This window comes from Pseudorca crassidens, unplaced genomic scaffold, assembly GCF_039906515.1.
Source record: "Pseudorca crassidens isolate mPseCra1 unplaced genomic scaffold, mPseCra1.hap1 Scaffold_46, whole genome shotgun sequence".
Taxonomy (NCBI): domain Eukaryota; kingdom Metazoa; phylum Chordata; class Mammalia; order Artiodactyla; family Delphinidae; genus Pseudorca; species Pseudorca crassidens.
In genome coordinates this window covers 2,575,876-2,597,123 of record NW_027136299.1, presented here as the reverse complement: position 1 = coordinate 2,597,123, position 21,248 = coordinate 2,575,876, and the positions used below count along the sequence as shown (strand labels likewise).

Sequence of the window (21,248 nt, the reverse complement as noted above, 5' to 3'; positions counted from 1 at the left end):
ACTGGGCCAAACAGGAGGTTAAAGGGACTGACTCTCCAAGTCGGGAGGGTGTTAGTAAAGCGTCTGGAATGTTGCACCCGAGTACCAGGGTACGAAAACTGAGACATATTTGAACACGTTTCCCGATCACATGGTTGATCGTACTCTAGGTTCCACATGCATGTTTTAGCTGAAGGAAGAATACCTTAAACCTGGGTAGTTGAAACCCGTGGAATGGGTACCATGCAATATGACTTCAAAGGGTCTTCATTTGCTCACCGAACCTCTCCAATCCTATCACTGCTGCGTTTATGCCCCTGTACACATGCTTGATTCTCTTTCGGAGACATAGCAATCCATAGGTTTTAAGATACTTACTAGTCAGGTACATTCTTAGGCGTTTAATATGCGGTGTTGAGTCCATTTCGTTGAGCAAGGAGTAGCTCTTGTCTATTCCATATTTGGCTTAAGGAACTTTATCTGTGCTCATTTCAATCTCTGGTTTTATGCAGCACCCCAACTCACCTTTACCCTTAAGCAAGCATAAGTTGGTTTTCTAAATTTGAGACCCTGTTCTGTTCTGTAATTCAGTTCCTGTGTAGCCAAGTTTACATTCCGTGTATTACTGATATCTTATGATGTTTCTTTTTCTGTGTGACTTATTTCAGTTAGAATCAGCATACCTGAATCCACTCATTGTGCTGCTAAGGGCCTGATGACATAGATTTCATTGCTGAGTGATATTGCTTTGTAAGTAAATACCACAACTTCTTTATCCATTTTTCACTTTCTGCGATGTTGAACTTGTACTGTAAACGAGGTTCTTGTAAACAGAGGCGTCCCAAACTTTGGGGTGGCTGTGTCTTTTTGATTTTAATTTCCCTAATCTATAGGACCATAAGTGGAAGTGCCCTAGGCTCTGTTGCTTTGTTTTTTAGATGTTTCAGGAAACACCATACACTTCTCCCGAGTGTCTGTTGGCAATTTACATCCCTCCCATCAGCATAAAAAGGCTCCCAGTTCTCCATGGCCTGTCCTGCCTTTCTGGATTTTACACTTTTTTCAGATGGCCCTTTTGACCGGGGGGAAGTGAGACTTCATTGTAGTGCAGATTTCCTTTGCAAGCTTGCTTGGTTGGCCAAAAAGGGCGTATGCGTTTTTTCCTGAATATATTCAGGAAAAAACGCATACGCCCTTTTTGGCCAAGTGCATCATTGTGGACGTTCTGCCTCTTTTCCTATGCTTTCAATGCAATTCCAGTCTACCTCCTGAAATCGGTTTCCTGCAATTCTGCCCCGCTTTCAAGTCCTCTTGGCAGCCTTACTTCAGTATATTTTTGGACGATAGCTGTCATTTATAACTCTGCAGGTTTGTGAATTACAGTGCCCCTGAGCTCCTTTCTTCAACTCGCTTTCTTTTGAGCTGGCCGAAACACCGCAGGATGGCTTCAGGCCCTAATCTGGTTCCGGCACGGCACGCTGAGCCTTTGGTTAATTCCTCTTCCTGGTGGGAAATGAGAGTTAAATTTGCCCGTCCAGACACCTCCAGCTAGTCTCTCCTTGGTTCTCGCTATTCCTGTTCATCTTCCGCAGAAATTGCAAACTGGGCCAAACAGGAGGTTAAAGGGACTGACTCTCCAAGTCGGGAGGGTGTTAGTAAAGCATCTGGAATGTTGCACCCGAGTACCAGGGGAGGAAAACTGAGACATATTTGAACACGTCTCCCGTTCACACTGTTGATCATACTCTGGGTTCCACATGCATGTTTTAGCTGAAGGAAGAATACCTTAAACCTGGAGAGTTGAGACCTGTGGAATGGGTACCATGCAATATGACTTCAAAGGGTCTTCATTTGCTCACCGAACTTCTCCAATCCTATCACTGCTGCGTTTATCCCCCTGTACAGACGCTTGATTCTCTTTTGGAGACATAGCAATCCATAGGTTTTAAGATACTTACTAGTCAGGTACATTCTTAGGCATTTAATATGGGGTGTTGAGTCCATTTCGTTGAGCAAGGAGTAGCTCTTGTCTATTCCATATTTGGCTTAAGGAACTTTATCTGTGCTCATTTCAATCTCTGGTTTTTTGCAGCACCCCAACTCACCTTTCCCCTTAAGCAAGCATAAGTTGGTTTTCTAAATTTGAGACCCTGTTCTGTTTTGGAATTCAGTTCCTGTGTAGCCAAGTTTACATTCTGTGTATTAGTGATATCTTATGATGTTTCTTTTTCTGTGTGACTTATTTCAGTTAGAATCATCGTACCTGAATCCACTCATTATGCTGCTACGGGCCTGATGACATAGATTTCATTGTTGAGTGATACTGCATTGTACGTAAGTACCACAACTTCTTTATCCATTTTTCACTTTCTGTGATATTGAACTTGTACGGTAAATGAGGTTCTTGTAAACAGAGGCGTCCCAAACTTTGGGGTGCCTGTGTCTTTTTGATTTTAATTTCCCTAAGCTATAGGACCATAAGTGGAAGTGCCCTAGGCTCTGTTGCTTTGTTTTTTAGATGTTTCAGGAAACACCATACACTTCTCCCGAGTGGCTGTTGGCAATTTACATCCCTCCCATCAGCATAACAAGGCTCCCAGTTCTCCATGGCCTGTCCTGCCTTTCTGGATTTTACACTTTTTTCAGATGGCCCTTTTGACCGGGGGGAAGTGAGACTTCATTGTAGTGCAGATTTCCTTTGCAAGCTTGCTTGGTTGGCCAAAAAGGGCGTATGCGTTTTTTCCTGAATATATTCAGGAAAAAACACATACGCCCTTTTTGGCCAAGTGCATCATTGTGGACGTTCTGCCTCTTTTCCTATGCTTTCAATGCAATTCCAGTCTACCTCCTGAAATCGGTTTCCTGCAATTCTGCCCCGCTTTCAAGTCCTCTTGGCAGCCTTACTTCAGTATATTTTTGGACGATAGCTGTCATTTATAACTCTGTAGGTTTGTGAATTACAGTGCCCCTGAGCTCTTTTCTTCAACTCGCTTTCTTTTGAGCTGGCCGCAACACCGCAGGATGGCTTCAGGCCCTAATCTGGTTCCGGCACGGCACGCTGAGCCTTTGGTTAATTCCTCTTCCTGGTGGGAAATGAGAGTTAAATTTGCCCGTCCAGACACCTCCAGCTAGTCTCTCATTGGTTCTCGCTATTCCTGTTCATCTTCCACAGAAATTGCAAACTGGGCCAAACAGGAGGTTAAAGGGACTGACTCTCCAAGTCGGGAGGGTGTTAGTAAAGCGTCTGGAATGTTGCACCCGAGTACCAGGGTACGAAAACTGAGACATATTTGAACACGTTTCCCGATCACATGGTTGATCGTACTCTAGGTTCCACATGCATGTTTTAGCTGAAGGAAGAATACCTTAAACCTGGGTAGTTGAAACCCGTGGAATGGGTACTATGCAATATGACTTCAAAGGGTCTTCATTTGCTCACCGAACCTCTCCAATCCTATCACTGCTGCGTTTATGCCCCTGTACACATGCTTGATTCTCTTTCGGAGACATAGCAATCCATAGGTTTTAAGATACTTACTAGTCAGGTACATTCTTAGGCGTTTAATATGCGGTGTTGAGTCCATTTCGTTGAGCAAGGAGTAGCTCTTGTCTATTCCATATTTGGCTTAAGGAACTTTATCTGTGCTCATTTCAATCTCTGGTTTTATGCAGCACCCCAACTCACCTTTACCCTTAAGCAAGCATAAGTTGGTTTTCTAAATTTGAGACCCTGTTCTGTTCTGTAATTCAGTTCCTGTGTAGCCAAGTTTACATTCCGTGTATTACTGATATCTTATGATGTTTCTTTTTCTGTGTGACTTATTTCAGTTAGAATCATCATACCTGAATCCACTCATTGTGCTGCTAAGGGCCTGATGACATAGATTTCATTGCTGAGTGATATTGCTTTGTAAGTAAATACCACAACTTCTTTATCCATTTTTCACTTTCTGCGATGTTGAACTTGTACTGTAAACGAGGTTCTTGTAAACAGAGGCGTCCCAAACTTTGGGGTGGCTGTGTCTTTTTGATTTTAATTTCCCTAAGCTATAGGACCATAAGTGGAAGTGCCCTAGGCTCTGTTGCTTTGTTTTTTAGATGTTTCAGGAAACACCATACACTTCTCCCGAGTGTCTGTTGGCAATTTACATCCCGCCCATCAGCATAACAAGGCTCCCAGTTCTCCATGGCCTGTCCTGCCTTTCTGGATTTTACACTTTTTTCAGATGGCCCTTTTGACCGGGGGGATGTGAGACTTCATTGTAGTGCAGATTTCCTTTGCAAGCTTTCTTGGTTGGCCAAAAAGGGCGTATGCGTTTTTTCCTGAATATATTCAGGAAAAAACGCATACGCCCTTTTTGGCCAAGTGCATCATTGTGGACGTTCTGCCTCTTTTCCTATGCTTTCAATGCAATTCCAGTCTACCTCCTGAAATCGGTTTCCTGCAATTCTGCCCCGCTTTCAAGTCCTCTTGGCAGCCTTACTTCAGTATATTTTTGGACGATAGCTGTCATTTATAACTCTGCAGGTTTGTGAATTACAGTGCCACTGAGCTCCTTTCTTCAACTCGCTTTCTTTTGAGCTGGCCGCAACACCGCAGGATGGCTTCAGGCCCTAATCTGGTTCCGGCACGGCAAGCTGAGCCTTTGGTTAATTCCTCTTCCTGGTGGGAAATGAGAGTTAAATTTGCCCGTCCAGACACCTCCAGCTAGTCTCTCATTGGTTCTCGCTATTCCTGTTCATCTTCCACAGAAATTGCAAACTGGGCCAAACAGGAGGTTAAAGGGACTGACTCTCCAAGTCGGGAGGATGTTAGTAAAGCGTCTGGAATGTTGCACCCGAGTACCAGGGTACGAAAACTGAGACATATTTGAACACGTTTCCCGATCACATGGTTGATCATACTCTAGTTTCCACATGCATGTTTTAGCTGAAGGAAGAATACCTTAAACCTGGAGAGTTGAGACCCGTGTAATGGGTACCATGCAATATGACTTCAAAGGGTCTTCATTTGCTCACCGAACCTCTCCAATCCTATCACTGCTGCGTTTATCCCCCTGTACAGACGCTTGATTCTCTTTTGGAGACATAGCAATCCATAGGTTTTAAGATACTTACTAGTCAGGTACATTCTTAGGCATTTAATATGGGGTGTTGAGTCCATTTCGTTGAGCAAGGAGTAGCTCTTGTCTATTCCATATTTGGCTTAAGGAACTTTATCTGTGCTCATTTCAATCTCTGGTTTTATGCAGCACCCCAACTCACCTTTCCCCTTAAGCAAGCATAAGTTGGTTTTCTAAATTTGAGACCCTGTTCTGTTCTGTAATTGAGTTCCTGTGTAGCCAAGTTTACATTCTGTGTATTACTGATATCTTATGATGTTTCTTTTTCTGTGTGACTTATTTCAGTTAGAATCATCATACCTGAATCCACTCATTGTGCTGCTAAGGGCCTGATGACATAGATTTCATTGCTGAGTGATATTGCTTTGTAAGTAAATACCACAACTTCTTTATCCATTTTTCACTTTCTGCGATGTTGAACTTGTACTGTAAACGAGGTTCTTGTAAACAGAGGCGTCCCAAACTTTGGGGTGGCTGTGTCTTTTTGATTTTAATTTCCCTAAGCTATAGGACCATAAGTGGAAGTGCCCTAGGCTCTGTTGCTTTGTTTTTTAGATGTTTCAGGAAACACCATACACTTCTCCCGAGTGGCTGTTGGCAATTTACATCCCGCCCATCAGCATAACAAGGCTCCCAGTTCTCCATGGCCTGTCCTGCCTTTCTGGATTTTACACTTTTTTCAGATGGCCCTTTTGACCGGGGGGAAGTGAGACTTCATTGTAGTGCAGATTTCCTTTGCAAGCTTGCTTGGTTGGCCAAAAAGGGCGTATGCGTTTTTTCCTGAATATATTCAGGAAAAAACGCATACGCCCTTTTTGGCCAAGTGCATCATTGTGGACGTTCTGCCTCTTTTCCTATGCTTTCAATGCAATTCCAGTCTACCTCCTGAAATCGGTTTCCTGCAATTCTGCCCCGCTTTCAAGTCCTCTTGGCAGCCTTACTTCAGTATATTTTTGGACGATAGCTGTCATTTATAACTCTGCAGGTTTGTGAATTACAGTGCCCCTGAGCTCCTTTCTTCAACTCGCTTTCTTTTGAGCTGGCCGCAACACCGCAGGATGGCTTCAGGCCCTAATCTGGTTCCGGCACGGCACGCTGAGCCTTTGGTTAATTCCTCTTCCTGGTGGGAAATGAGAGTTAAATTTGCCCGTCCAGACACCTCCAGCTAGTCTCTCCTTGGTTCTCGCTATTCCTGTTCATCTTCCGCAGAAATTGCAAACTGGGCCAAACAGGAGGTTAAAGGGACTGACTCTCCAAGTCGGGAGGGTGTTAGTAAAGCATCTGGAATGTTGCACCCGAGTACCAGGGGAGGAAAACTGAGACATATTTGAACACGTCTCCCGTTCACACGGTTGATCATACTCTGGGTTCCACATGCATGTTTTAGCTGAAGGAAGAATACCTTAAACCTGGAGAGTTGAGACCCGTGTAATGGGTACCATGCAATATGACTTCAAAGGGTCTTCATTTGCTCACCGAACTTCTCCAATCCTATCACTGCTGCGTTTATCCCCCTGTACAGACGCTTGATTCTCTTTTGGAGACATAGCAATCCATAGGTTTTAAGATACTTACTAGTCAGGTACATTCTTAGGCATTTAATATGGGGTGTTGAGTCCATTTCGTTGAGCAAGGAGTAGCTCTTGTCTATTCCATATTTGGCTTAAGGAACTTTATCTGTGCTCATTTCAATCTCTGGTTTTTTGCAGCACCCCAACTCACCTTTCCCCTTAAGCAAGCATAAGTTGGTTTTCTAAATTTGAGACCCTGTTCTGTTTTGGAATTCAGTTCCTGTGTAGCCAAGTTTACATTCTGTGTATTAGTGATATCTTATGATGTTTCTTTTTCTGTGTGACTTATTTCAGTTAGAATCATCGTACCTGAATCCACTCATTATGCTGCTACGGGCCTGATGACATAGATTTCATTGTTGAGTGATACTGCATTGTACGTAAGTACCACAACTTCTTTATCCATTTTTCACTTTCTGTGATATTGAACTTGTACGGTAAATGAGGTTCTTGTAAACAGAGGCGTCCCAAACTTTGGGGTGGCTGTGTCTTTTTGATTTTAATTTCCCTAAGCTATAGGACCATAAGTGGAAGTGCCCTAGGCTCTGTTGCTTTGTTTTTTAGATGTTTCAGGAAACACCATACACTTCTCCCGAGTGGCTGTTGGCAATTTACATCCCGCCCATCAGCATAACAAGGCTCCCAGTTCTCCATGGCCTGTCCTGCCTTTCTGGATTTTACACTTTTTTCAGATGGCCCTTTTGACCGGGGGGAAGTGAGACTTCATTGTAGTGCAGATTTCCTTTGCAAGCTTGCTTGGTTGGCCAAAAAGGGCGTATGCGTTTTTTCCTGAATATATTCAGGAAAAAACGCATACGCCCTTTTTGGCCAAGTGCATCATTGTGGACGTTCTGCCTCTTTTCCTATGCTTTCAATGCAATTCCAGTCTACCTCCTGAAATCGGTTTCCTGCAATTCTGCCCCGCTTTCAAGTCCTCTTGGCAGCCTTACTTCAGTATATTTTTGGACGATAGCTGTCATTTATAACTCTGCAGGTTTGTGAATTACAGTGCCCCTGAGCTCTTTTCTTCAACTCGCTTTCTTTTGAGCTGGCCGCAACACCGCAGGATGGCTTCAGGCCCTAATCTTGTTCCGGCACGGCACGCTGAGCCTTTGGTTAATTCCTCTTCCTGGTGGGAAATGAGAGTTAAATTTGCCCGTCCAGACACCTCCAGCTAGTCTCTCATTGGTTCTCGCTATTCCTGTTCATCTTCCGCAGAAATTGCAAACTGGGCCAAACAGGAGGTTAAAGGGACTGACTCTCCAAGTCGGGAGGGTGTTAGTAAAGCGTCTGGAATGTTGCACCCGAGTACCAGGGTACGAAAACTGAGACATATTTGAACACGTTTCCCAATCACATGGTTGATCGTACTCTAGGTTCCACATGCATGTTTTAGCTGAAGGAAGAATACCTTAAACCTGGGTAGTTGAAACCCGTGGAATGGGTACCATGCAATATGACTTCAAAGGGTCTTCATTTGCTCACCGAACCTCTCCAATCCTATCACTGCTGCGTTTATGCCCCTGTACACATGCTTGATTCTCTTTCGGAGACATAGCAATCCATAGGTTTTAAGATACTTACTAGTCAGGTACATTCTTAGGCGTTTAATATGCGGTGTTGAGTCCATTTCGTTGAGCAAGGAGTAGCTCTTGTCTATTCCATATTTGGCTTAAGGAACTTTATCTGTGCTTATTTCAATCTCTGGTTTTATGCAGCACCCCAACTCACCTTTCCCCTTAAGCAAGCATAAGTTGGTTTTCTAACTTTGAGACCCTGTTCTGTTCTGTAATTCAGTTCCTGTGTAGCCAAGTTTACATTCCGTGTATTAGTGATATCTTATGATGTTTCTTTTTCTGTGTGACTTATTTCAGTTAGAATCATCATACCTGAATCCACTCATTGTGCTGCTAAGGGCCTGATGACATAGATTTCATTGCTGAGTGATATTGCTTTGTAAGTAAATACCACAACTTCTTTATCCATTTTTCACTTTCTGCGATGTTGAACTTGTACTGTAAACGAGGTTCTTGTAAACAGAGGCGTCCCAAACTTTGGGGTGGCTGTGTCTTTTTGATTTTAATTTCCCTAATCTATAGGACCATAAGTGGAAGTGCCCTAGGCTCTGTTGCTTTGTTTTTTAGATGTTTCAGGAAACACCATACACTTCTCCCGAGTGTCTGTTGGCAATTTACATCCCTCCCATCAGCATAAAAAGGCTCCCAGTTCTCCATGGCCTGTCCTGCCTTTCTGGATTTTACACTTTTTTCAGATGGCCCTTTTGACCGGGGGGAAGTGAGACTTCATTGTAGTGCAGATTTCCTTTGCAAGCTTGCTTGGTTGGCCAAAAAGGGCGTATGCGTTTTTTCCTGAATATATTCAGGAAAAAACGCATACGCCCTTTTTGGCCAAGTGCATCATTGTGGACGTTCTGCCTCTTTTCCTATGCTTTCAATGCAATTCCAGTCTACCTCCTGAAATCGGTTTCCTGCAATTCTGCCCCGCTTTCAAGTCCTCTTGGCAGCCTTACTTCAGTATATTTTTGGACGATAGCTGTCATTTATAACTCTGCAGGTTTGTGAATTACAGTGCCCCTGAGCTCCTTTCTTCAACTCGCTTTCTTGTGACCTGGCCGCAACACCGCAGGATGGCTTCAGGCCCTAATCTGGTTCCGGCACGGCACGCTGAGCCTTTGGTTAATTCCTCTTCCTGGTGGGAAATGAGAGTTAAATTTGCCCGTCCAGACACCTCCAGCTAGTCTCTCATTGGTTCTCGCTATTCCTGTTCATCTTCCACAGAAATTGCAAACTGGGCCAAACAGGAGGTTAAAGGGACTGACTCTCCAAGTCGGGAGGGTGTTAGTAAAGCGTCTGGAATGTTGCACCCGAGTACCAGGGTACGAAAACTGAGACATATTTGAACACGTTTCCCGATCACATGGTTGATCGTACTCTAGGTTCCACATGCATGTTTTAGCTGAAGGAAGAATACCTTAAACCTGGGTAGTTGAAACCCGTGGAATGGGTACTATGCAATATGACTTCAAAGGGTCTTCATTTGCTCACCGAACCTCTCCAATCCTATCACTGCTGCGTTTATGCCCCTGTACACATGCTTGATTCTCTTTCGGAGACATAGCAATCCATAGGTTTTAAGATACTTACTAGTCAGGTACATTCTTAGGCGTTTAATATGCGGTGTTGAGTCCATTTCGTTGAGCAAGGAGTAGCTCTTGTCTATTCCATATTTGGCTTAAGGAACTTTATCTGTGCTCATTTCAATCTCTGGTTTTATGCAGCACCCCAACTCACCTTTACCCTTAAGCAAGCATAAGTTGGTTTTCTAAATTTGAGACCCTGTTCTGTTCTGTAATTCAGTTCCTGTGTAGCCAAGTTTACATTCCGTGTATTACTGATATCTTATGATGTTTCTTTTTCTGTGTGACTTATTTCAGTTAGAATCATCATACCTGAATCCACTCATTGTGCTGCTAAGGGCCTGATGACATAGATTTCATTGCTGAGTGATATTGCTTTGTAAGTAAATACCACAACTTCTTTATCCATTTTTCACTTTCTGCGATGTTGAACTTGTACTGTAAACGAGGTTCTTGTAAACAGAGGCGTCCCAAACTTTGGGGTGGCTGTGTCTTTTTGATTTTAATTTCCCTAAGCTATAGGACCATAAGTGGAAGTGCCCTAGGCTCTGTTGCTTTGTTTTTTAGATGTTTCAGGAAACACCATACACTTCTCCCGAGTGTCTGTTGGCAATTTACATCCCGCCCATCAGCATAAAAAGGCTCCCAGTTCTCCATGGCCTGTCCTGCCTTTCTGGATTTTACACTTTTTTCAGATGGCCCTTTTGACCGGGGGGAAGTGAGACTTCATTGTAGTGCAGATTTCCTTTGCAAGCTTGCTTGGTTGGCCAAAAAGGGCGTATGCGTTTTTTCCTGAATATATTCAGGAAAAAACGCATACGCCCTTTTTGGCCAAGTGCATCATTGTGGACGTTCTGCCTCTTTTCCTATGCTTTCAATGCAATTCCAGTCTACCTCCTGAAATCGGTTTCCTGCAATTCTGCCCCGCTTTCAAGTCCTCTTGGCAGCCTTACTTCAGTATATTTTTGGACGATAGCTGTCATTTATAACTCTGCAGGTTTGTGAATTACAGTGCCCCTGAGCTCCTTTCTTCAACTCGCTTTCTTTTGAGCTGGCCGCAACACCGCAGGATGGCTTCAGGCCCTAATCTGGTTCCGGCACGGCACGCTGAGCCTTTGGTTAATTCCTCTTCCTGGTGGGAAATGAGAGTTAAATTTGCCCGTCCAGACACCTCCAGCTAGTCTCTCCTTGGTTCTCGCTATTCCTGTTCATCTTCCGCAGAAATTGCAAACTGGGCCAAACAGGAGGTTAAAGGGACTGACTCTCCAAGTCGGGAGGGTGTTAGTAAAGCATCTGGAATGTTGCACCCGAGTACCAGGGGAGGAAAACTGAGACATATTTGAACACGTCTCCCGTTCACACGGTTGATCATACTCTGGGTTCCACATGCATGTTTTAGCTGAAGGAAGAATACCTTAAACCTGGAGAGTTGAGACCCGTGTAATGGGTACCATGCAATATGACTTCAAAGGGTCTTCATTTGCTCACCGAACTTCTCCAATCCTATCACTGCTGCGTTTATCCCCCTGTACAGACGCTTGATTCTCTTTTGGAGACATAGCAATCCATAGGTTTTAAGATACTTACTAGTCAGGTACATTCTTAGGCATTTAATATGGGGTGTTGAGTCCATTTCGTTGAGCAAGGAGTAGCTCTTGTCTATTCCATATTTGGCTTAAGGAACTTTATCTGTGCTCATTTCAATCTCTGGTTTTTTGCAGCACCCCAACTCACCTTTCCCCTTAAGCAAGCATAAGTTGGTTTTCTAAATTTGAGACCCTGTTCTGTTTTGGAATTCAGTTCCTGTGTAGCCAAGTTTACATTCTGTGTATTAGTGATATCTTATGATGTTTCTTTTTCTGTGTGACTTATTTCAGTTAGAATCATCGTACCTGAATCCACTCATTATGCTGCTACGGGCCTGATGACATAGATTTCATTGTTGAGTGATACTGCATTGTACGTAAGTACCACAACTTCTTTATCCATTTTTCACTTTCTGTGATATTGAACTTGTACGGTAAATGAGGTTCTTGTAAACAGAGGCGTCCCAAACTTTGGGGTGGCTGTGTCTTTTTGATTTTAATTTCCCTAAGCTATAGGACCATAAGTGGAAGTGCCCTAGGCTCTGTTGCTTTGTTTTTTAGATGTTTCAGGAAACACCATACACTTCTCCCGAGTGGCTGTTGGCAATTTACATCCCGCCCATCAGCATAACAAGGCTCCCAGTTCTCCATGGCCTGTCCTGCCTTTCTGGATTTTACACTTTTTTCAGATGGCCCTTTTGACCGGGGGGAAGTGAGACTTCATTGTAGTGCAGATTTCCTTTGCAAGCTTGCTTGGTTGGCCAAAAAGGGCGTATGCGTTTTTTCCTGAATATATTCAGGAAAAAACGCATACGCCCTTTTTGGCCAAGTGCATCATTGTGGACGTTCTGCCTCTTTTCCTATGCTTTCAATGCAATTCCAGTCTACCTCCTGAAATCGGTTTCCTGCAATTCTGCCCCGCTTTCAAGTCCTCTTGGCAGCCTTACTTCAGTATATTTTTGGACGATAGCTGTCATTTATAACTCTGCAGGTTTGTGAATTACAGTGCCCCTGAGCTCTTTTCTTCAACTCGCTTTCTTTTGAGCTGGCCGCAGCACCGCAGGATGGCTTCAGGCCCTAATCTTGTTCCGGCACGGCACGCTGAGCCTTTGGTTAATTCCTCTTCCTGGTGGGAAATGAGAGTTAAATTTGCCCGTCCAGACACCTCCAGCTAGTCTCTCATTGGTTCTCGCTATTCCTGTTCATCTTCCGCAGAAATTGCAAACTGGGCCAAACAGGAGGTTAAAGGGACTGACTCTCCAAGTCGGGAGGGTGTTAGTAAGGCGTCTGGAATGTTGCACCCGAGTACCAGGGTACGAAAACTGAGACATATTTGAACACGTTTCCCGATCACATGGTTGATCGTACTCTAGGTTCCACATGCATGTTTTAGCTGAAGGAAGAATACCTTAAACCTGGGTAGTTGAAACCCGTGGAATGGGTACTATGCAATATGACTTCAAAGGGTCTTCATTTGCTCACCGAACCTCTCCAATCCTATCACTGCTGCGTTTATGCCCCTGTACACATGCTTGATTCTCTTTCGGAGACATAGCAATCCATAGGTTTTAAGATACTTACTAGTCAGGTACATTCTTAGGCGTTTAATATGCGGTGTTGAGTCCATTTCGTTGAGCAAGGAGTAGCTCTTGTCTATTCCATATTTGGCTTAAGGAACTTTATCTGTGCTCATTTCAATCTCTGGTTTTATGCAGCACCCCAACTCACCTTTCCCCTTAAGCAAGCATAAGTTGGTTTTCTAACTTTGAGACCCTGTTCTGTTCTGTAATTCAGTTCCTGTGTAGCCAAGTTTACATTCCGTGTATTAGTGATATCTTATGATGTTTCTTTTTCTGTGTGACTTATTTCAGTTAGAATCATCATACCTGAATCCACTCATTGTGCTGCTAAGGGCCTGATGACATAGATTTCATTGCTGAGTGATATTGATTTGTAAGTAAATACCACAACTTCTTTATCCATTTTTCACTTTCTGCGATGTTGAACTTGTACTGTAAACGAGGTTCTTGTAAACAGAGGCGTCCCAAACTTTGGGGTGGCTGTGTCTTTTTGATTTTAATTTCCCTAATCTATAGGACCATAAGTGGAAGTGCCCTAGGCTCTGTTGCTTTGTTTTTTAGATGTTTCAGGAAACACCATACACTTCTCCCGAGTGTCTGTTGGCAATTTACATCCCTCCCATCAGCATAAAAAGGCTCCCAGTTCTCCATGGCCTGTCCTGCCTTTCTGGATTTTACACTTTTTTCAGATGGCCCTTTTGACCGGGGGGAAGTGAGACTTCATTGTAGTGCAGATTTCCTTTGCAAGCTTGCTTGGTTGGCCAAAAAGGGCGTATGCGTTTTTTCCTGAATATATTCAGGAAAAAACGCATACGCCCTTTTTGGCCAAGTGCATCATTGTGGACGTTCTGCCTCTTTTCCTATGCTTTCAATGCAATTCCAGTCTACCTCCTGAAATCGGTTTCCTGCAATTCTGCCCCGCTTTCAAGTCCTCTTGGCAGCCTTACTTCAGTATATTTTTGGACGATAGCTGTCATTTATAACTCTGCAGGTTTGTGAATTACAGTGCCCCTGAGCTCCTTTCTTCAACTCGCTTTCTTGTGACCTGGCCGCAACACCGCAGGATGGCTTCAGGCCCTAATCTGGTTCCGGCACGGCACGCTGAGCCTTTGGTTAATTCCTCTTCCTGGTGGGAAATGAGAGTTAAATTTGCCCGTCCAGACACCTCCAGCTAGTCTCTCATTGGTTCTCGCTATTCCTGTTCATCTTCCGCAGAAATTGCAAACTGGGCCAAACAGGAGGTTAAAGGGACTGACTCTCCAAGTCGGGAGGGTGTTAGTAAAGCGTCTGGAATGTTGCACCCGAGTACCAGGGTACGAAAACTGAGACATATTTGAACACGTTTCCCGATCACATGGTTGATCGTACTCTAGGTTCCACATGCATGTTTTAGCTGAAGGAAGAATACCTTAAACCTGGGTAGTTGAAACCCGTGGAATGGGTACTATGCAATATGACTTCAAAGGGTCTTCATTTGCTCACCGAACCTCTCCAATCCTATCACTGCTGCGTTTATGCCCCTGTACACATGCTTGATTCTCTTTCGGAGACATAGCAATCCATAGGTTTTAAGATACTTACTAGTCAGGTACATTCTTTGGCGTTTAATATGCGGTGTTGAGTCCATTTCGTTGAGCAAGGAGTAGCTCTTGTCTATTCCATATTTGGCTTAAGGAACTTTATCTGTGCTCATTTCAATCTCTGGTTTTATGCAGCACCCCAACTCACCTTTACCCTTAAGCAAGCATAAGTTGGTTTTCTAAATTTGAGACCCTGTTCTGTTCTGTAATTCAGTTCCTGTGTAGCCAAGTTTACATTCCGTGTATTACTGATATCTTATGATGTTTCTTTTTCTGTGTGACTTATTTCAGTTAGAATCATCATACCTGAATCCACTCATTGTGCTGCTAAGGGCCTGATGACATAGATTTCATTGCTGAGTGATATTGCTTTGTAAGTAAATACCACAACTTCTTTATCCATTTTTCACTTTCTGCGATGTTGAACTTGTACTGTAAACGAGGTTCTTGTAAACAGAGGCGTCCCAAACTTTGGGGTGGCTGTGTCTTTTTGATTTTAATTTCCCTAAGCTATAGGACCATAAGTGGAAGTGCCCTAGGCTCTGTTGCTTTGTTTTTTAGATGTTTCAGGAAACACCATACACTTCTCCCGAGTGTCTGTTGGCAATTTACATCCCGCCCATCAGCATAACAAGGCTCCCAGTTCTCCATGGCCTGTCCTGCCTTTCTGGATTTTACACTTTTTTCAGATGGCCCTTTTGACCGGGGGGATGTGAGACTTCATTGTAGTGCAGATTTCCTTTGCAAGCTTTCTTGGTTGGCCAAAAAGGGCGTATGCGTTTTTTCCTGAATATATTCAGGAAAAAACGCATACGCCCTTTTTGGCCAAGTGCATCATTGTGGACGTTCTGCCTCTTTTCCTATGCTTTCAATGCAATTCCAGTCTACCTCCTGAAATCGGTTTCCTGCAATTCTGCCCCGCTTTCAAGTCCTCTTGGCAGCCTTACTTCAGTATATTTTTGGACGATAGCTGTCATTTATAACTCTGCAGGTTTGTGAATTACAGTGCCACTGAGCTCCTTTCTTCAACTCGCTTTCTTTTGAGCTGGCCGCAACACCGCAGGATGGCTTCAGGCCCTAATCTGGTTCCGGCACGGCAAGCTGAGCCTTTGGTTAATTCCTCTTCCTGGTGGGAAATGAGAGTTAAATTTGCCCGTCCAGACACCTCCAGCTAGTCTCTCATTGGTTCTCGCTATTCCTGTTCATCTTCCACAGAAATTGCAAACTGGGCCAAACAGGAGGTTAAAGGGACTGACTCTCCAAGTCGGGAGGATGTTAGTAAAGCGTCTGGAATGTTGCACCCGAGTACCAGGGTACGAAAACTGAGACATATTTGAACACGTTTCCCGATCACATGGTTGATCATACTCTAGTTTCCACATGCATGTTTTAGCTGAAGGAAGAATACCTTAAACCTGGAGAGTTGAGACCCGTGTAATGGGTACCATGCAATATGACTTCAAAGGGTCTTCATTTGCTCACCGAACCTCTCCAATCCTATCACTGCTGCGTTTATGCCCCTGTACAGACGCTTGATTCTCTTTTGGAGACATAGCAATCCATAGGTTTTAAGATACTTACTAGTCAGGTACATTCTTAGGCATTTAATATGGGGTGTTGAGTCCATTTCGTTGAGCAAGGAGTAGCTCTTGTCTATTCCATATTTGGCTTAAGGAACTTTATCTGTGCTCATTTCAATCTCTGGTTTTATGCAGCACCCCAACTCACCTTTCCCCTTAAGCAAGCATAAGTTGGTTTTCTAAATTTGAGACCCTGTTCTGTTCTGTAATTGAGTTCCTGTGTAGCCAAGTTTACATTCTGTGTATTACTGATATCTTATGATGTTTCTTTTTCTGTGTGACTTATTTCAGTTAGAATCATCATACCTGAATCCACTCATTGTGCTGCTAAGGGCCTGATGACATAGATTTCATTGCTGAGTGATATTGCTTTGTAAGTAAATACCACAACTTCTTTATCCATTTTTCACTTTCTGCGATGTTGAACTTGTACTGTAAACGAGGTTCTTGTAAACAGAGGCGTCCCAAACTTTGGGGTGGCTGTGTCTTTTTGATTTTAATTTCCCTAAGCTATAGGACCATAAGTGGAAGTGCCCTAGGCTCTGTTGCTTTGTTTTTTAGATGTTTCAGGAAACACCATACACTTCTCCCGAGTGTCTGTTGGCAATTTACATCCCGCCCATCAGCATAACAAGGCTCCCAGTTCTCCATGGCCTGTCCTGCCTTTCTGGATTTTACACTTTTTTCAGATGGCCCTTTTGACCGGGGGGAAGTGAGACTTCATTGTAGTGCAGATTTCCTTTGCAAGCTTGCTTGGTTGGCCAAAAAGGGCGTATGCGTTTTTTCCTGAATATATTCAGGAAAAAACGCATACGCCCTTTTTGGCCAAGTGCATCATTGTGGACGTTCTGCCTCTTTTCCTATGCTTTCAATGCAATTCCAGTCTACCTCCTGAAATCGGTTTCCTGCAATTCTGCCCTGCTTTCAAGTCCTCTTGGCAGCCTTACTTCAGTATATTTTTGGACGATAGCTGTCATTTATAACTCTGCAGGTTTGTGAATTACAGTGCCCCTGAGCTCCTTTCTTCAACTCGCTTTCTTTTGAGCTGGCCGCAACACCGCAGGATGGCTTCAGGCCCTAATCTGGTTCCGGCACGGCACGCTGAGCCTTTGGTTAATTCCTCTTCCTGGTGGGAAATGAGAGTTAAATTTGCCCGTCCAGACACCTCCAGCTAGTCTCTCCTTGGTTCTCGCTATTCCTGTTCATCTTCCGCAGAAATTGCAAACTGGGCCAAACAGGAGGTTAAAGGGACTGACTCTCCAAGTCGGGAGGGTGTTAGTAAAGCATCTGGAATGTTGCACCCGAGTACCAGGGGAGGAAAACTGAGACATATTTGAACACGTCTCCCGTTCACACTGTTGATCATACTCTGGGTTCCACATGCATGTTTTAGCTGAAGGAAGAATACCTTAAACCTGGAGAGTTGAGACCTGTGGAATGGGTACCATGCAATATGACTTCAAAGGGTCTTCATTTGCTCACCGAACTTCTCCAATCCTATCACTGCTGCGTTTATCCCCCTGTACAGACGCTTGATTCTCTTTTGGAGACATAGCAATCCATAGGTTTTAAGATACTTACTAGTCAGGTACATTCTTAGGCATTTAATATGGGGTGTTGAGTCCATTTCGTTGAGCAAGGAGTAGCTCTTGTCTATTCCATATTTGGCTTAAGGAACTTTATCTGTGCTCATTTCAATCTCTGGTTTTTTGCAGCACCCCAACTCACCTTTCCCCTTAAGCAAGCATAAGTTGGTTTTCTAAATTTGAGACCCTGTTCTGTTTTGGAATTCAGTTCCTGTGTAGCCAAGTTTACATTCTGTGTATTAGTGATATCTTATGATGTTTCTTTTTCTGTGTGACTTATTTCAGTTAGAATCATCGTACCTGAATCCACTCATTATGCTGCTACGGGCCTGATGACATAGATTTCATTGTTGAGTGATACTGCATTGTACGTAAGTACCACAACTTCTTTATCCATTTTTCACTTTCTGTGATATTGAACTTGTACGGTAAATGAGGTTCTTGTAAACAGAGGCGTCCCAAACTTTGGGGTGCCTGTGTCTTTTTGATTTTAATTTCCCTAAGCTATAGGACCATAAGTGGAAGTGCCCTAGGCTCTGTTGCTTTGTTTTTTAGATGTTTCAGGAAACACCATACACTTCTCCCGAGTGGCTGTTGGCAATTTACATCCCGCCCATCAGCATAACAAGGCTCCCAGTTCTCCATGGCCTGTCCTGCCTTTCTGGATTTTACACTTTTTTCAGATGGCCCTTTTGACCGGGGGGAAGTGAGACTTCATTGTAGTGCAGATTTCCTTTGCAAGCTTGCTTGGTTGGCCAAAAAGGGCGTATGCGTTTTTTCCTGAATATATTCAGGAAAAAACGCATACACCCTTTTTGGCCAAGTGCATCATTGTGGACGTTCTGCCTCTTTTCCTATGCTTTCAATGCAATTCCAGTCTACCTCCTGAAATCGGTTTCCTGCAATTCTGCCCCGCTTTCAAGTCCTCTTGGCAGCCTTACTTCAGTATATTTTTGGACGATAGCTGTCATTTATAACTCTGCAGGTTTGTGAATTACAGTGCCCCTGAGCTCTTTTCTTCAACTCGCTTTCTTTTGAGCTGGCCGCAACACCACAGGATGGCTTCAGGCCCTAATCTTGTTCCGGCACGGCACGCTGAGCCTTTGGTTAATTCCTCTTCCTGGTGGGAAATGAGAGTTAAATTTGCCCGTCCAGACACCTCCAGCTAGTCTCTCATTGGTTCTCGCTATTCCTGTTCATCTTCCGCAGAAATTGCAAACTGGGCCAAACAGGAGGTTAAAGGGACTGACTCTCCAAGTCGGGAGGGTGTTAGTAAAGCGTCTGGAATGTTGCACCCGAGTACCAGGGTACGAAAACTGAGACATATTTGAACACGTTTCCCGATCACATGGTTGATCGTACTCTAGGTTCCACATGCATGTTTTAGCTGAAGGAAGAATACCTTAAACCTGGGTAGTTGAAACCCGTGGAATGGGTACTATGCAATATGACTTCAAAGGGTCTTCATTTGCTCACCGAACCTCTCCAATCCTATCACTGCTGCGTTTATGCCCCTGTACACATGCTTGATTCTCTTTCGGAGACATAGCAATCCATAGGTTTTAAGATACTTACTAGTCAGGTACATTCTTAGGCGTTTAATATGCGGTGTTGAGTCCATTTCGTTGAGCAAGGAGTAGCTCTTGTCTATTCCATATTTGGCTTAAGGAACTTTATCTGTGCTCATTTCAATCTCTGGTTTTATGCAGCACCCCAACTCACCTTTCCCCTTAAGCAAGCATAAGTTGGTTTTCTAACTTTGAGACCCTGTTCTGTTCTGTAATTCAGTTCCTGTGTAGCCAAGTTTACATTCCGTGTATTAGTGATATCTTATGATGTTTCTTTTTCTGTGTGACTTATTTCAGTTAGAATCATCATACCTGAATCCACTCATTGTGCTGCTAAGGGCCTGATGACATAGATTTCATTGCTGAGTGATATTGCTTTGTAAGTAAATACCACAACTTCTTTATCCATTTTTCACTTTCTGCGATGTTGAACTTGTACTGTAAACGAGGTTCTTGTAAACAGAGGCGTCCCAAACTTTGGGGTGGCTGTGTCTTTTTGATTTTAATTTCCCTAATCTATAGGACCATAAGTGGAAGTGCCCTAGGCTCTGTTGCTTTGTTTTTTAGATGTTTCAGGAAACACCATACACTTCTCCCGAGTGTCTGTTGGCAATTTACATCCCTCCCATCAGCATAAAAAGGCTCCCAGTTCTCCATGGCCTGTCCTGCCTTTCTGGATTTTACACTTTTTTCAGATGGCCCTTTTGACCGGGGGGAAGTGAGACTTCATTGTAGTGCAGATTTCCTTTGCAAGCTTGCTTGGTTGGCCAAAAAGGGCGTATGCGTTTTTTCCTGAATATATTCAGGAAAAAACGCATACGCCCTTTTTGGCCAAGTGCATCATTGTGGACGTTCTGCCTCTTTTCCTATGCTTTCAATGCAATTCCAGTCTACCTCCTGAAATCGGTTTCCTGCAATTCTGCCCCGCTTTCAAGTCCTCTTGGCAGCCTTACTTCAGTATATTTTTGGACGATAGCTGTCATTTATAACTCTGCAGGTTTGTGAATTACAGTGCCCCTGAGCTCCTTTCTTCAACTCGCTTTCTTGTGACCTGGCCGCAACACCGCAGGATGGCTTCAGGCCCTAATCTGGTTCCGGCACGGCACGCTGAGCCTTTGGTTAATTCCTCTTCCTGGTGGGAAATGAGAGTTAAATTTGCCCGTCCAGACACCTCCAGCTAGTCTCTCATTGGTTCTCGCTATTCCTGTTCATCTTCCACAGAAATTGCAAACTGGGCCAAACAGGAGGTTAAAGGGACTGACTCTCCAAGTCGGGAGGGTGTTAGTAAAGCGTCTGGAATGTTGCACCCGAGTACCAGGGTACGAAAACTGAGACATATTTGAACACGTTTCCCGATCACATGGTTGATCGTACTCTAGGTTCCACATGCATGTTTTAGCTGAAGGAAGAATACCTTAAACCTGGGTAGTTGAAACCCGTGGAATGGGTACTATGCAATATGACTTCAAAGGGTCTTCATTTGCTCACCGAACCTCTCCAAACCTATCACTGCTGCGTTTATGCCCCTGTACACATGCTTGATTCTCTTTCGGAGACATAGCAATCCATAGGTTTTAAGATACTTACTAGTCAGGTACATTCTTAGGCGTTTAATATGCGGTGTTGAGTCCATTTCGTTGAGCAAGGAGTAGCTCTTGTCTATTCCATATTTGGCTTAAGGAACTTTATCTGTGCTCATTTCAATCTCTGGTTTTATGCAGCACCCCAACTCACCTTTACCCTTAAGCAAGCATAAGTTGGTTTTCTAAATTTGAGACCCTGTTCTGTTCTGTAATTCAGTTCCTGTGTAGCCAAGTTTACATTCCGTGTATTACTGATATCTTATGATGTTTCTTTTTCTGTGTGACTTATTTCAGTTAGAATCAGCATACCTGAATCCACTCATTGTGCTGCTAAGGGCCTGATGACATAGATTTC

At 43.7% G+C, this 21,248-nt stretch overlaps 1 long non-coding RNA gene across 1 annotated transcript in view; it reads left to right on the top strand.

Annotated features, from left to right (window-relative positions):
* The window catches only part of LOC137218210 (uncharacterized), an 824,059-nt gene that overhangs the window by 618,062 nt on the left and 184,749 nt on the right, over window positions 1-21,248 (top strand). The gene's annotated exons all lie outside the window — the stretch shown is intronic.